General features: G+C 40.2%; 1 protein-coding gene across 16 annotated transcripts in view; it reads left to right on the top strand.

Moving 5' to 3' along the window:
* The window catches only part of Rgk2 (Rad, Gem/Kir family member 2), a 694,072-nt gene that overhangs the window by 233,911 nt on the left and 445,841 nt on the right, over positions 1-14,320 (top strand). Inside the window, exons 1-2 of one of the 16 annotated variants that reach the window (XM_067772886.1) lie at positions 5,319-5,468; positions 5,530-5,651. The exons of the other annotated variants lie outside the window; for them this stretch is intronic. The gene's annotated coding sequence lies outside the window, so the exon portion shown is untranslated. Of the gene's footprint in view, positions 1-5,318; positions 5,469-5,529; positions 5,652-14,320 lie in introns of those variants that run through there. 16 annotated transcript variants of the gene reach the window in all.

Below are 14,320 nucleotides of genomic sequence, written 5' to 3'. Positions count from 1 at the left end.
GCGTGTCTATTGGCTCTCCGTTTATCTTTGTACAAAATTACCCTCTACTAAAGCACTTATCAACAGCTTTCATTTAAAATCCATATTCTATAAACACACTCTAGGGGTACCCGGGTCCACGTTTTGGCCCCTATCTCGAGACCCTAGTCACCCAGGGGTATGAAAATTACCCTTTACTAAAGCACTCATCAACAGCTTTCATTTGATTCCCATATTCTATAAACATACTCTAGGGGTACCTGGGTCCACGTTTTGGCCTATATCTCGAGACCCTAGTCACCCAGTCACCTATCCTATATTTCAAGTTAGACCAAACTACACACTGAGTGCAAAACAAATTCAAAATCGGTTCAGTAGTTTAGGAGTCCATTGGCCTCAATTGTGTGACACGTGTTTTGTATATATTAAGATTATGGAAAACATAAATAACCTGATTATTTAGTAAATAATACAACTAGAATGTTGAAATTTGACATGTGGACTGATATTGAGACTCCTGATAAAAATTTGAAAACATTTTTTAAAATGGGCGTGGCACCGCCCACTTGTGATAAAATCAATTTTACAAATATTATTAATCATAAATCAAAAATCGTTAAACCTATCGTAACAAAATTCAGCAGAGAGATTGCCTTTACTATAAGGAAGAAAAATTAACGAAATCAAAACGAAAGATTCTTAAAAGGGTCGTAGGCAAAAATAATAAGCTATATCGTAGCGAAAAATAGTTTTGTGCCAATCGTATTTTTATTGTTCTGTTATATCTTTATTTAAAAATAAACAGTAGGGAAATCCCCAGATCTGAAGGAAAACTGCATTATTACCCGCTCAAGGTCATTGGTGTTAGCCTCTGTATCCTTTTTGCTTCTTTTAAATGAAAATTAGTTCAGAATAGAACCATATGTATATGTATTATTGTGCAGCCTTGTAACACTATTAAGCACACAAAACAAACAACAGCAGCATTTCAAGTGTACAGCTGGGTATGTAATGTTCGGTTTCACCCGTGCTTTGACTTCCTTACTTGTTTTGTATAATTTGTTTTTTTTTTTTTTTGAATCTGAGATAATTTTACTTTACCGCTTGGAAATATATACATAAACCTATACATAATTATTAATGATGATATTATATATAATGATGTAATGTATGTGGTGTAGAAATATAAAATTGTTGATAAGCACACTTATGGTAATCCTTGTGTATGCAACGTTCTCTTTGAGAAATTTTTGTAAAATTTAACCTGAATTTTATGAAACCTTTGATTAAATTTTGTTTGTATAGACAGTAAGTTTTTTTATTAAATTCTCATTTTGAACGAAAGAAGAAAGTAAATATGGCGTGCTAATTTAATTGGTTGGGGAGGGGGAGGATGACAACAGGGTAGGTAAAAGGGAGTCACATGGAGCAGAACAAAAGGGGAGCCGCCGAAAGGCGAAATGATCGAGTGTTTCAAGATTGGGTGGGCTTCCTGCGAGGTGTATGCATGTCTACAGGGAATATAGATGATTGTAACATCCGCCCGCATCAAGGTGGACAAGGGTTAAGGGCTCCGACTCCTCACACTGATCTAGCTGGGGGACATTCCACCTTGATAGCGCAAAGGATATCTCAAATGCTTAACAATAAACTTGAAATTGTATTACGGTCTTTAGTTGTCGCACTTTGGATTTTAAGTAGAACTTGGCTCGGGGCCCTCTTGTGCTTATCAAAAATATCAAAGTATTCTTTAATGACGCAGGCCACAGTTGACTGTCCCATTGATGAAATGTTTTCATTACCCACATATTTCTGGTGGCTTCCTGTGGGTGAAAACCTCAAAAAAGTTGCCAGCTTAAGATAAGGTGGCGGGTGGGTGCTCCGAATGATGGAGATATGTGCACTTTTACCTCGTTTATTCTAAAATTCGGCACAAATCTGGAAAAGAGTACTTATTATCATACATATTAATATCTTTATTACTAAATTATAGAGAACTTACTCAGTATCAGGTAGTTCTATTATATTGGTGTGGTCGCGCAATCTTCATATTTCCATTTCTTTAAATTTCTCAGGCAGTATCGCAATAGCAGCATATATTACTTTGCAATATATCTTCATTTCACTGGTGTACAAAAGCGTGGTGGCAGCGGCGTGCACCCACGTAATTGTAAAATTATAGGTTTAGGCAAAAAAGAAGAGAATAAGAACACAAGAAAAGTTTCGTGAATAAATGGAATTACAAATGGCTTTTTTATTAACTGTATAGAAATACAACAAGTGTTAAGAAATGGTTTAACAAATGGTGTGGAAAATGGTATATGATAATAATTTTAAAAATTTACACTTACGTGAACGTGAGATTACGTGTACCTTTGCTGGCTGCTGGATTCAAAGAGGGCGAGCCTCTTTGCGACGTGAGCCAATGAACCCACCATACAGCTCCTTCGTTGGGTTTCCCGGCAACAAAGTTGCCGTACCGCGGGCTCACAGCGGTAAAAATCTAAGATACATACGTACTACCACTCACAGATGCCTGTGTGTATTAGTGATCACAAGCATATGTGGGTGGTAGTAAACGAAGGAAAATAATCTAAAGAAAATTATGATACGAGGGGGGTGGGGATATATTTAGGCCTGTGGCCTAAACATACCGGCCCCCTTGCCGTAAGCAACAAAGAAAAAAATTAACAAAAAGGAATGCCACGTCATCTCACGTCCAGTAAAGCGCTGTATCGAAATAAGGCAGTGCAGATGCGGAATGCAAGCATTGCACCCCAGATGGTTGACCTCACGTTTCGCTCTCCTGTGGAAAAAGAAAAGAAGTTATTAAGTATAAGTACGTGGTTTTGAATTCCGTGCATATTTACTTAAATAAATATTGGATTGCGCACGTGTGAGGCGTGAAGGTCAGATTTTTATTTTTGGCAGGGTCCCGAGACCACCAACCCGAACACGGTCGGTTGTGTTAGGAGACCGCCAACTGTAGAGGCCGGTGTACCGCTCACAATCATTTCGGCGTATATATCAGCGCCGAGTGTAAGCCGAATCGGCGATGAACGGTAGAACTGAGGATCCGCAAAGGCGCGGAAATCTCCGGGTCCACATTACACGGCGGACTCAAGCGATAGTGGCCTTTGACCACTGCGGCTTGAGTGGTGACATGAGTTGATGACCCGAACTTGCCGCGCAGAATAAGGGTGCATTGCCCTGGTCCTTGGCGCTCCAATTGGAGATCGCGTACCATCTCTGCATCGACGATTGTGCTGGTGGCGCAGGGATCAATAATGGCACGAACCAGGTGTAAATGCCCCACGATTCGATGCGCACTATGGCCGTCGGCGCAATGGGCACGAAAGGCCGCATGATCGGCGCTGGAGTAGCTTGGAGGAGTCGACCTGTACGAAAACCTGGTGCGTCGCGCGATAGTGCTCTTATATTTTGGGCGTCCGTACGATATGGCGTTGATTTATTTAGTCGTTGCTGCCTTTCATGAAGGGTGTATGATTTCGTCGGGCCGCGTTGGAGTCCGACGTCACGGTGCCGACGATTGTTTGGTTGATTTCGCATTTGCTTTAGCTTATCAGCGTTTCTCTCATGCTGCAACAGCGGCCGGAAGCTGCGCATCCCATACTTGCTTGTCGACGGTCCCGTCTCCACTTCCGCCTGCTCTTGTTCCGCTCTCGCTCTCTCTTCCTCCATCTCTTCTTCCTCCACCTCCTGAGCCCAGGAATTTGTCGGTCCCGCTAGATTGATGGACAACGTGTCGTCGGACGGGTTGTCGTCGCTAATTATGGGTGTGTCGTCGTGTTTCGACTGCCGCTCATCAAAATGGTGCCCAAAGTGAGTTTGGCGGAATGTTGTATGGGTGGCGTAAACAAAAAATTATATCTAATATAAATTTTAAAATTTTTTTGAAATAAAATTTAATTGAAATAAAGGACTAAAGGCCATAAATCATATTTGTAATACATATGTGCGCAAAGAGACGAAGAAAAACGGATTTAGCACTCATACATGCAATGTGGCTGGTGCTTTAGTGCATCTAGTACATTTTATAATTCGATTTATGTCGATAGATGTCGCCGAATTAGTCCTAAAATTTATTTTAGATTTGTGGAGAACTTTATTTTCACAACAAGTGGCCTGCCACCACACGGAACGGTTCGAAATCTGGCAAAAAAAGGTACGCCAGAATTGCATTTCCACCATTCAACATTATTTTAGACGTGTATTGTCGATAATGTTGAGATTCGTGGAATTAAATATTTTAAATCTCGACCAAATGAATGATTGATAGAGATATGTAATACGCGACATGTGTGGCGTGTAGCAGCGCATAAGGCATAATGTCGCTAACGCAGTGCATTTACAGTCAGAAGTAAAGTGTAGACATTTGACAGTTGGTACGCTTTTTCACTTCCTGAATGAAAAAACAATGTCATTGATTTAACACGCCGTGGTGAGTATAGGCATAGTGAGTGGCGGCTCGTAAATTGTAATAGTTTTTATTAATTAATTTCTCTTCCTATTTTCAGGTATTATTAGTACAATCAACATTCATATCAGAATATTTTAAACAAGCGAATGCACATTCATGAAAATTTGCTGTTCATGCAGAGTTTGCTCGTAATATACCCGGATTTCAGCCAATGACTGAACGCGATATAGCACTATTCTTACCAAAGCCATAGGAACTTCCACAAGTTTCCTTTGGCCTGGACGAATTGGGGTTAATGTATGCCGATTTGGAAAGAAAAATGGAAGCATTCCTAAATATTAGTCAAAGCTATAAGTTTTTAATGGAAGAAAATAAACCTATCGTCTACCGGCATGTCTACAGTGTCAGCGCAAGCCGTAGGAGATGCGCCGACAAGCCTAGCAGTCACTGTGACTGCCGCTGTCGGCGGTGGTAGTGTCTGTGCTGCCGATACCGGTAGTGTTTTCCGACCAAACCAACATTCGCTTTTAAAGACTATTAATAATATTAGTGGCAATAACCATAGCAACAATACAAATAGCAGCATAACTACGACGACGAGCAGCTCCGCCACTGATGTAGAAGCAATTGAATGTGTAACATTGATAAGCGATGATTCGGCCCTGGAGGAAATATCACCAAAGCGTAAACCGCCCACAGTGCTGGTGGCGGCCGTGGAACTCCAAGCAAATTAAAGTTTGACGATGATTGAAATGATGCACAAGGTGGACTGGAGGTTACGTCTGCTCGTCCGCCGTTTGGCACAATCATTTAGGATATCAACCAATATAGGAATAACGCTGCATTTTTTGTTTTTCATTTTAGAAGCCAAAAGTGTATTGAAAGTGAGCACCCACCAACAGGGCACCAATTGGTATTGCACCTGGAAATTAACACGCGATGAAAGAATGCTGATCAATGTACTATTACCGGGGCCGGTATGTTTAGGCCAAAATTAATACTTACGCCGCGGACGTAAACGAGGTTCCCCCAGGATATCATATTTGGTGTAAGTGTAGACTGCTCGCAATGAAAAAATAAGTAATTATGGTATTTTCGACCGTCATCAGGGACTAAAAGGCAGTGATGTTGTAGCAGACGAGGCCCTGGCACTCAGTAAGGCAGAACCTTCAATTGGCGATGTCGAAAACGACCCGGGGCACTTTTTATCAACTACTAACACCTTTACTGGGTAAGTGAGACAAATGAGAACCCCTATTTTCGAGGCGAAAAACGCCAATAGCTTACATGTGTACATATATGAAATTTCATGTATAGTTCTATGAAAGCGTCAAATTCAAAGCTAAAAGGTAACATTTTACATGGTTGTTACACATAATGCTATGGATATAACGCTTTCGTCACAATACATTTATCTCAACTAAGGTAACATGTCCTTGGATCACTCATATTTCTTTAATACTGGAATGTTTTGTGTAATTTTGAATTAAAGAAAGCAATGAAATTTCGTTTATGCACCGCAACGATTTTTTTTGCTTCTCTCATAGAATGATTAGGTGGTAGCAGTGAAATTTGACGGCAATTCGATATAATTTAGTTTTTAATTAAAATTTGTTAAGTTGTTGCAATGTGAATCGAAATAAAAATGTGTGTACAATAAATAACTATTAAAAAACAAATGCGCAACCGTGAAACGACAATTACACTTCCTCAATTCTGGTGCATTTGAGAACTTTTGATGTTGTGACCAAATGGTTGCGAATCTAGTATCTATAGGGAGAGACTGCATAGACCAATATAGACTGTTTTCCAGTCATCTGTGGTGATCCTTCCATGGATATGGAATATATCAACCAAATAGCGAGCAAAAACATAATACGCATGTATATCAATAATTTTTAAGGTAGTTTAAATTGTAGCTGGTAGCGCCAGCTAATGAGACACGTGAGTTAAGATTAGTAACATATCGTCCCGTTTATTTTTTATCTACACTTCAGAAATTGTCGCCTATCGCCTAATCCTTTCCATATTGTAACGATTTGACTTGCAAATCCTCTTATTTGCAATCTTCTTCTAACGTTTGAATCACTAAACTGTTGAATAAATAACTCCAATATTGAATAATGGAAAAATGGCCTTTATTAAAGTACTTCACAATAACACTTATACTTTGCAACTAGCTTGCTTAACAACCAAACTGGTAGATAGCTCAAATGAAACTCTACTTTCAAAATAATACTGCTATGGCTCGCTAGATAGCGTCTTAATCGAAACTGCATGATAGCTCAACTCAAACTGAATTCCAGCGCCTCTACATTTGCTGCCTTTTATACTCTCTGATTTCAACGTTCGCATCTTCTAGGCGCTTCCAGAATCTACTAGTTGCCATCAGTTCTCAAAATTCTCAGCTGTAACTACAATTGCACGATTTTATAGCTTCTCTCATTGCATACTTTCAGGAGTATCTCAGATATATGCATGTGTTTCTGCATTGACTCTCCGCTGCTCGTATACGTACATGGTACATATGTGTAGACGCATTTATTGTTTCGTTTATGTAGATACATAATGATTGATCTATGGATGCGAATTCACGTCACTGCTTAGCATCGGCTTAGAGACAATAGCATCGCTCAGTGCTGCTAACATTCGTTACACTGTCCTCCACCTAAGTCTGATCGTCCAGATCAGACAAATCTCTTGATCTATACGCTGCCAGCCTTTCCAAATGAACCACTCCTCTAATCCGTGGTTTCCCAGTGGTTTGTATGCGACAGATGGTATCACTGATCTTCTTCACAACTTTGTACGGGCCTTCCCAACTGCACCGAATCTTGAAGGGAACACCTTTCCGCCTGTGAGGGTTGTATAACAGTACCAAATCTCCCTTCAAGAAACCTTCCGAATTTTTGTTCTCATTGTACCTGCGTTTCATCTTACTACTCATTAGTTTTGATCGTTCCCTCGCACTCTGTTGTTTGGCCAATGAACTTCTTCGCAGAGCTTGCACTTGACGGATTCACTTTGCATCATCATTATCGTCTGGACGTTTCACAACAGTTGTGCGCGCTGGCTTGAAACCACCCTTGCATTCCATCTGACAAATTCTTTCAGTCATTTTAGTGCGTCCATTAGGTTTTGTCGATGCCGGTATTTTTCTCGCAGGTACTTTTAATTTCGGTTTATTTGGCACATTCGATCCATCAACCTTTTCTTTTGACTTTCGTGGCCTTTGTCGAGTCTTCTCCACCATTACTCGATTACTACTGAACCCTTTCTCCAACTTGAAGTTACGTGGCATATCCTGGTTCTCATAACGCATCACCCTTCTCGGCATATCGATCTTGCTGTCGTGGTCAACCATGAAGTCCACTCCCAATATGACTTCGTCAACGATCTTCGCCACAACGAATTTGTGTAGAACCGTAACCTTTCCAATCAAGACTTCACATATCACTTCTCCCTGAACTTGGTTATACTCGCCAGTGACCGTACGCAACCTTGCTCCAGGTAACGGTTTTATTCACCTGTTGACCAAGTCAGATCGGATCAAGGAATGAGATGCGCCCGTATCTACAGTCAGTAAACGTTCTTTACCATCCACATTCCCTCTGACGGTAAGACTTCTCGATTTTCTACCAATTTGCAACACAGATATCACAGGGCATTCAATAGCTGGATCTAGCTGTCGATCTCTACCTCTTACTCGCTCTTGCTCATCTCCTCCAGCTTTGCGTTTACGGCCACCCACATTGTTGGAACTATTAGGACCAAGATCGCAATGACGTGCAATGTGACCGGACTTCCCGTATTTGAAGCATTTGATAACTTTTTCACCCTGCGTTTGCGATCCTTTCAGCGCCTCCAATATTGCGTCTACCCAATCTGGCCTTTCTACTTCCACACGACGTGCTTTGAAAACTGGCTTACACAGAAGCGACGCTGTTTCCTGAATCAGAGCTTGTGACACCGTTTCTGCGAATGTTGGCTTTGGGTTTGCGTATGTAGCTCGCTTTGTTTCGACGTCCCGTGTGCCATTTATAAAGCTCTGAATCTTTACCCTTTCAGTGTATTCCACGGGCGCGTCCGCATTCGCTAAATGTGCTAGCCTTTCAATATCCGACGCAAACTCTTGCAATGTTTCACCAGGCCTCTGGAAGCGGTTCAGCAACTCCATTTGGTATATCTGTCTCCTGTGTTCGCTTCCGCATCGCCTCTCTAGAGTGCTCATTAATGTTTCGTAGTTGTTCCGCTCTCCCTCGGGAATAGTCTGTAGGATTTCAGCAGCAGATCCTTTCAATGCCACGAATAGTGCAGCAACTTTATCTTCAGCACTCCAGTTGTTCACTGCTGCGGTCTTCTCAAACTGAATCTTAAACACCTGGAAATGAACAGAACCGTCAAAGGATGGTGTTTTTACCTTTGGATTACTCGCTGAAACAGCTGGGCGATGTAATTGCAACTCCTGTATGCGACCTCCCAAAGCATCCACCTCGGCTTCGATTTTTTCCTCAAACTGCGTTATTTTCTCGTCCATACGCGCTTCGAGTTTTGATGATATACGCGCCTTCTGCTCTCCGAGTTGTACTGTTATGCGTGCCTCTTGTTCTTTCAGTTTTGTTTCCATCTTTGATGTTATTCGTGTCTCTTGGGATTCCATCTGTGATGACATATACGTTTTCTGTTCTTCTAGTTGAGATGACATATACGTTTTCTGTTCTTCTAGTTAAGATGCCAGTTGAGATGTTATATCTGTATTTTGCGATTCCAGTTGAGAAGTCACTGTCGATGTTTGAGCGGATATTGCAGCCAAAATCATGTTCAAGTCTGTGCTCGTAACTGTCTGCCTAACTGTCTCTTCCATTTTTGTTGTTTCCTCGCCTTCAAGACGGAAGTAATACTCTTCCACGTCAATTCCTTCTAATTCCATTGCCTCTCGTAGTCGTGCCTGAAGTTCGAGTTTAATGCCGGTTGTATTCAATCCACGGCAGTCCAACTCATTCTTAAGTTGCTGGATCTTCAAATCACTGAACTTTGCCATGTCCTTGTTGTCCTCTGGAATTTATTCAACAATTCCTTTTCTGATACCAATTGTAACGATTTTTCTTGCAAATCCTCTTATTTGCAATCTTCTTCTAACGTTCGAATCACTAAACTGTTGAACAAATTACTCCAATTTTGAATAATGGAAAAATGGCCTTTATTAAAGTACTTCACAATAACAGTTATACTTTGCAACTAGCTTGCTTAACAACCAAACTGATTGATAGCTCAAATGAAACTACTTTCAAAATAATACTGCTATGGTTCGCTATATAGCGTATTAATTGAAACTGCTTGATAGCTCAACTCAAACTGAATTCCAGCGTCTCTACATTTGTTCCCTTTTATACTCTCTGATTTCAGCGTTCGCATCCTCTAGGCGCTTCCAGAATCTACTAGTTGCCATCAGCTCTCAAACTTCTCAGCTGTAACTACAATTGCACGATTTTATAGCTTCTCTCTTTGCATACTTTCAGGAGTATCTCAGATATATGCATGTGTTTGTACATTGACTCTCCGCTGCTCGTATACGTACATGGTACATATGTGTAGACGCAATTATTGTTTCGTTTATGTAGATAAATAATGATTGAATTATTGATGTGAATTCACGTCACTGCTTAGCATCGGCCCAGAGATAGCAGCACCCCTTAGTTTTGCTAATATTCGTAACAATATGTTATGAATGTTATCACATACTCGTAAAAAACCGATTTATTCAAAAAGCGTAGTTATGTGGTTAACGAATATACGGTATGATATATTCTTCACTCCAGCAAAGAAAAATATTAATTTATTAACGAGGGGTTCGGCTTGCTAAATGACTACATAATAATTCGTGTTAGACTATGTGAATGATGGTTCATTTATTTCTATTTGCTGAAAAATTTTTTTAAGTAACATTAATAAAACCACGACTTGAAGTGAAAAATCAGTGATAGCGCAAGAGATACTGAATCGATAAGTTAAAACAACAATATAGATAATATCGGGGCGCAAACAAAGTGAATCAACTGCATGTCCAGTTTACTTCCTATGCTTTCAATGAAAATTGCTAAGTGATTTGCATCTTCCTTGTAGCGCTGTGTAATCACTTATAATAATTTAACAAATTTTACTTTATATAAACATATTTTACGGAAATAGAGTATTTTTAGTATCAAAAAAATGTTATCTTCTTTCTTCTTTAAGAAATTGTTCTATTCACAAGGAAGCGTTTAGTAGTACATAAAGAAAAATCGTGTACAATATTAAACTAAAGTCATTCCATATATTTAAAATAGTTGTGTGAAAGTTTGTAACATAAACTTTTCTCACAAAACTCCCACACACACCTGCTCATAGATATTTTCCATACGTAAATACATATTTAAAAAATTTTAATTCCCAAAAGCCAAAATAAACGTAAAGAAAGTTTTTAAAAGGTTACAGAAATAGACATTAATACTATATCCCCACTTAGAGCTTTAACTTATTTATTTATTTTCCTTCGTTTACTACGCAAGAGCGGTACATTGGTCTTCTACTAAGTCGATGTGAGATATAATCTCTTATGTTTTGTGATTCTGCCTCGTAGCTAAACCCCTATTCACTTCTACAGACACTGCCTCAAGTGGACTAGTTGGACAACGGCTCGTGGTCTTGTTGGTACTGAAGAGAGGATAAAATTAGTGGATTTTAGTTCGCCTCGGGATCAATTGAAAGTTATGTTATCATCCTTTACTTGCACGGAGGGACTCGAACTATTTTACCTGGTCTGCTAGTCATATATGTCTTTACCTCCCGCCGGTTCAGCGGTATTCTTATTCATCGCGTTTACTTGATTCAAGATCCTAAAACATAGTGGAACAGACTAAGTAGCTAAATTTTGTGTTTATGTATGACAATTCATTATTTAAAAGTGCATACGCCTACTTCGCACTTGGTTATGCATGAGACAAAAAATTTATTCGAGGACGCCACTTACTCTAAAGATATGTGTAGCCCTGCGAAAAAGATATATGTGGACTATTTGTGAAAAACATCTTTTGTACGAAAGTAATTATTACATTTATTAAACTTGAAACGTTCATGTTTACAATTTGTGTCTGTTTTCTTTCAACTCCGTGGATCTTCCGACCTTTGTAACTTTTGACGTTAATTATACATATATATATTAACTTATTTATTCATAACGCATTTAAATATACCTACACAAAGCATTACTACATACACTCCCCCATCTATACTTGTTGACACCGAAACGTAAATCTGATATACTTGTATGCCAACGTGGTCTTTATTTAATTATGTTCTGAACGATTGCGTGGTGGCAACGGCGCACACACGTAATTGTTGAAAGAAGTATTCTGTCGCAGATAGTGGATATGCGTTAGGGTGTGTTGGCCTCGTTCGGGATGAACGAGAGCTGGGTTATTTGGGAAACGGGATTTTGGGATATTAAATTTCATCTTCCTTGTCCAAAGTTAGCACCATTGTCGGAGTAAACGTTCTTCGGACAGCCCCGTCTGGATACAAATCTGGCGAAGGCAGCTAGGAAGGACCCGGTACTAAGGTCGTTTGTCGCTTCTAGATGGATGGCTTTCGTCGAAAAGCAGACGAACAGACAAACATATCCTTTTGAAATTCGGCATCTCCTCCCTCGGTAGGATTTTATATCGAATGGTCCCGCGAAAGTTGAATCTGTCCAAAGGGTTACTTTCATGTTCGAAAGTTTCATATCTTCGACCGCAGATTCGATTATTTCTGCTAGTAGAACTACAACGCAGAGTTCGAGTCGAGCCAAGGATATGGTTTTGCCCGGGGCTACTCTCGTTTTGGCCATCAACAAGTTGGTGAAGACTTGATCCTTTGTTTGTACCCTCAGGAAAACAGTGGCGGCATATGTTTTTTCCGAAGCATCGCTGAATCCATGTATTTCGATATTGTCCTTCAATGTGTAGTGAACCCATCGCGGTATGCGTATATCGTTGATCTTTTCGTAGTAAGTCATGAATGATTGCCACCGATGTAGAGTAGTTTCCGACACATCTTCATCCCAGCTTGTCCCTTCCAACCAAATATGTTGCATCATTATCTTGGCTACAATTACGACTGGTTCCAGCCAGCCAAGAGGGTCGAAAAGTTTTGCGATCGCGGACAGTATTGACCTTTTTGTCACAGTAGGGTTATTATCAAAGGGTTTCGCTGTAAAGTAGAAGTAGTCGAAATGGGCGTTGCATCTGATACCGGGTGCTTTTACCGTGCTGGTGTCTTCAAACTCAAGAAAATCGTCGCTTAATAAGTGTTGCTTCGGTATACCCTGTAGACTTTTCTTGCAGTTGCACGTCCATTTTCGCAATGGGAACCCTGCCGATTGTAACGCCGATAATATTTGATCCCTTGCCCTTATCGCAGTTTCGATGCTGTGCCCACCGGCGAGTACGTCATCAACGTACATACAATTTTGCAAGATATCTGCTGCCATAGGATGCGAGGTCACCACGTCATCAGCGAGTTGGTGCAGTGTCCGAATCGCAAGGTATGGAGCACAATTCACTCCAAATTTTACTGTTTTTAATTCATAAAGCTTGATTGTATCCTTGGGCAGTTTTGAAATACGATTCGCTGGTATTTTGTTTGATCTTCATTGACCCATATTTGGCGATAGATCTTCTTGATGTCGCTGTTGAAGACGTATTTGAACAGTATCCAACGAAGTATTAAGATTGTTAGGTCGGATTGAAGTATTGGGCCTGGGTATAGGGCATCATTTAAACTTTTTCCGTTTGTGGTAGGACATGATACGTTAAATACGACTCCGACTTTGGTCGTTGTACTTCTCTCCTTTATAACAGCATGGTGAGGTAGGAAGTAACATTCATTTGAGTCCGGCGAAATATTGTCTATTTGTTTCATGTGCCCTAAGGTTTCATATTCGGATACAACTCTATTGTATTCCGTTTGAAGAACTGGGTTTTTCGCAAGTCATGTCTCGTTGCGATAGAATTGAGAACACGCACTTCTTAATGAGGGGCCTAAGTTAAACTCTTTCCTTAAGGGTAAGAGACCACGTATTTGCCATCGTTGTTCCGAACTGTTGTGGATTTTTATAGCTTCTCGCAGTAAGTGTCATCGTTACTGATGCTCCTCTTCTTTGGAATTTCCTCTATCTCTCAAAATGCCGACAGCTGTTTGTCCAACGTGACCTCGTTGAAATATGATACTAAGGTTTTATTTGTATCAACCGCATCTGTCTGGCCTGTCAGAATCCAGCCGAACACCGTTTCCTGTGCTATTAATGTGTTTAGAACATCTTTCCTAATGCCGCCTAACATAATTTGGGGGTATATGTCTCCGCCCAGAATTAGATCGACTGGCTCATTGACAAAGAATCTTTTCCCAGCCAGTACTAAGTCAGGGAATGCTTGCCTAGTCATTGCGTTTATTTGGCAAGTTGGAAAATTCCCTGTTAATTGTGGTAAAAACAGCATGATCGTATTGATCTCTATTAATGGGTCTGTTGGTGACCGCAGTTGTATGTTGCACGCTTCTTTTACTTGTGCAGAAATTGTGTTATTGAACATTCAGATCCCGAGTCTATTAGGGCTGTCGCCGAATAGTCAACACCATTAAAATGAATATTAACCTGAGCTGTCCCTAGTAATACACCTTTATTTGTATTAGCAAAACATGAGTTCACATTATTAATCGGAGCATTTCAGCATTGCGTCGTATTGGGGCTTCTCGTGACGTAGATGCTCCGATAGTGTCTGAAGTATTTGTTGGTTTTGGCTGATTCGAAATATGAAGCAGCGTATGATGTCTTAAATGACATGTGGCATAGTTCATTTGACTGGTGAACTTTGTTACCGAAAG

This window comes from Eurosta solidaginis, chromosome 3 (genome assembly GCF_040869045.1).
Source record: "Eurosta solidaginis isolate ZX-2024a chromosome 3, ASM4086904v1, whole genome shotgun sequence".
Classification (NCBI taxonomy): Eukaryota; Metazoa; Arthropoda; class Insecta; order Diptera; family Tephritidae; genus Eurosta; species Eurosta solidaginis.
Note: the sequence above shows the minus strand (reverse complement) of the source record. Positions and strands in the feature narration are given on the sequence as shown.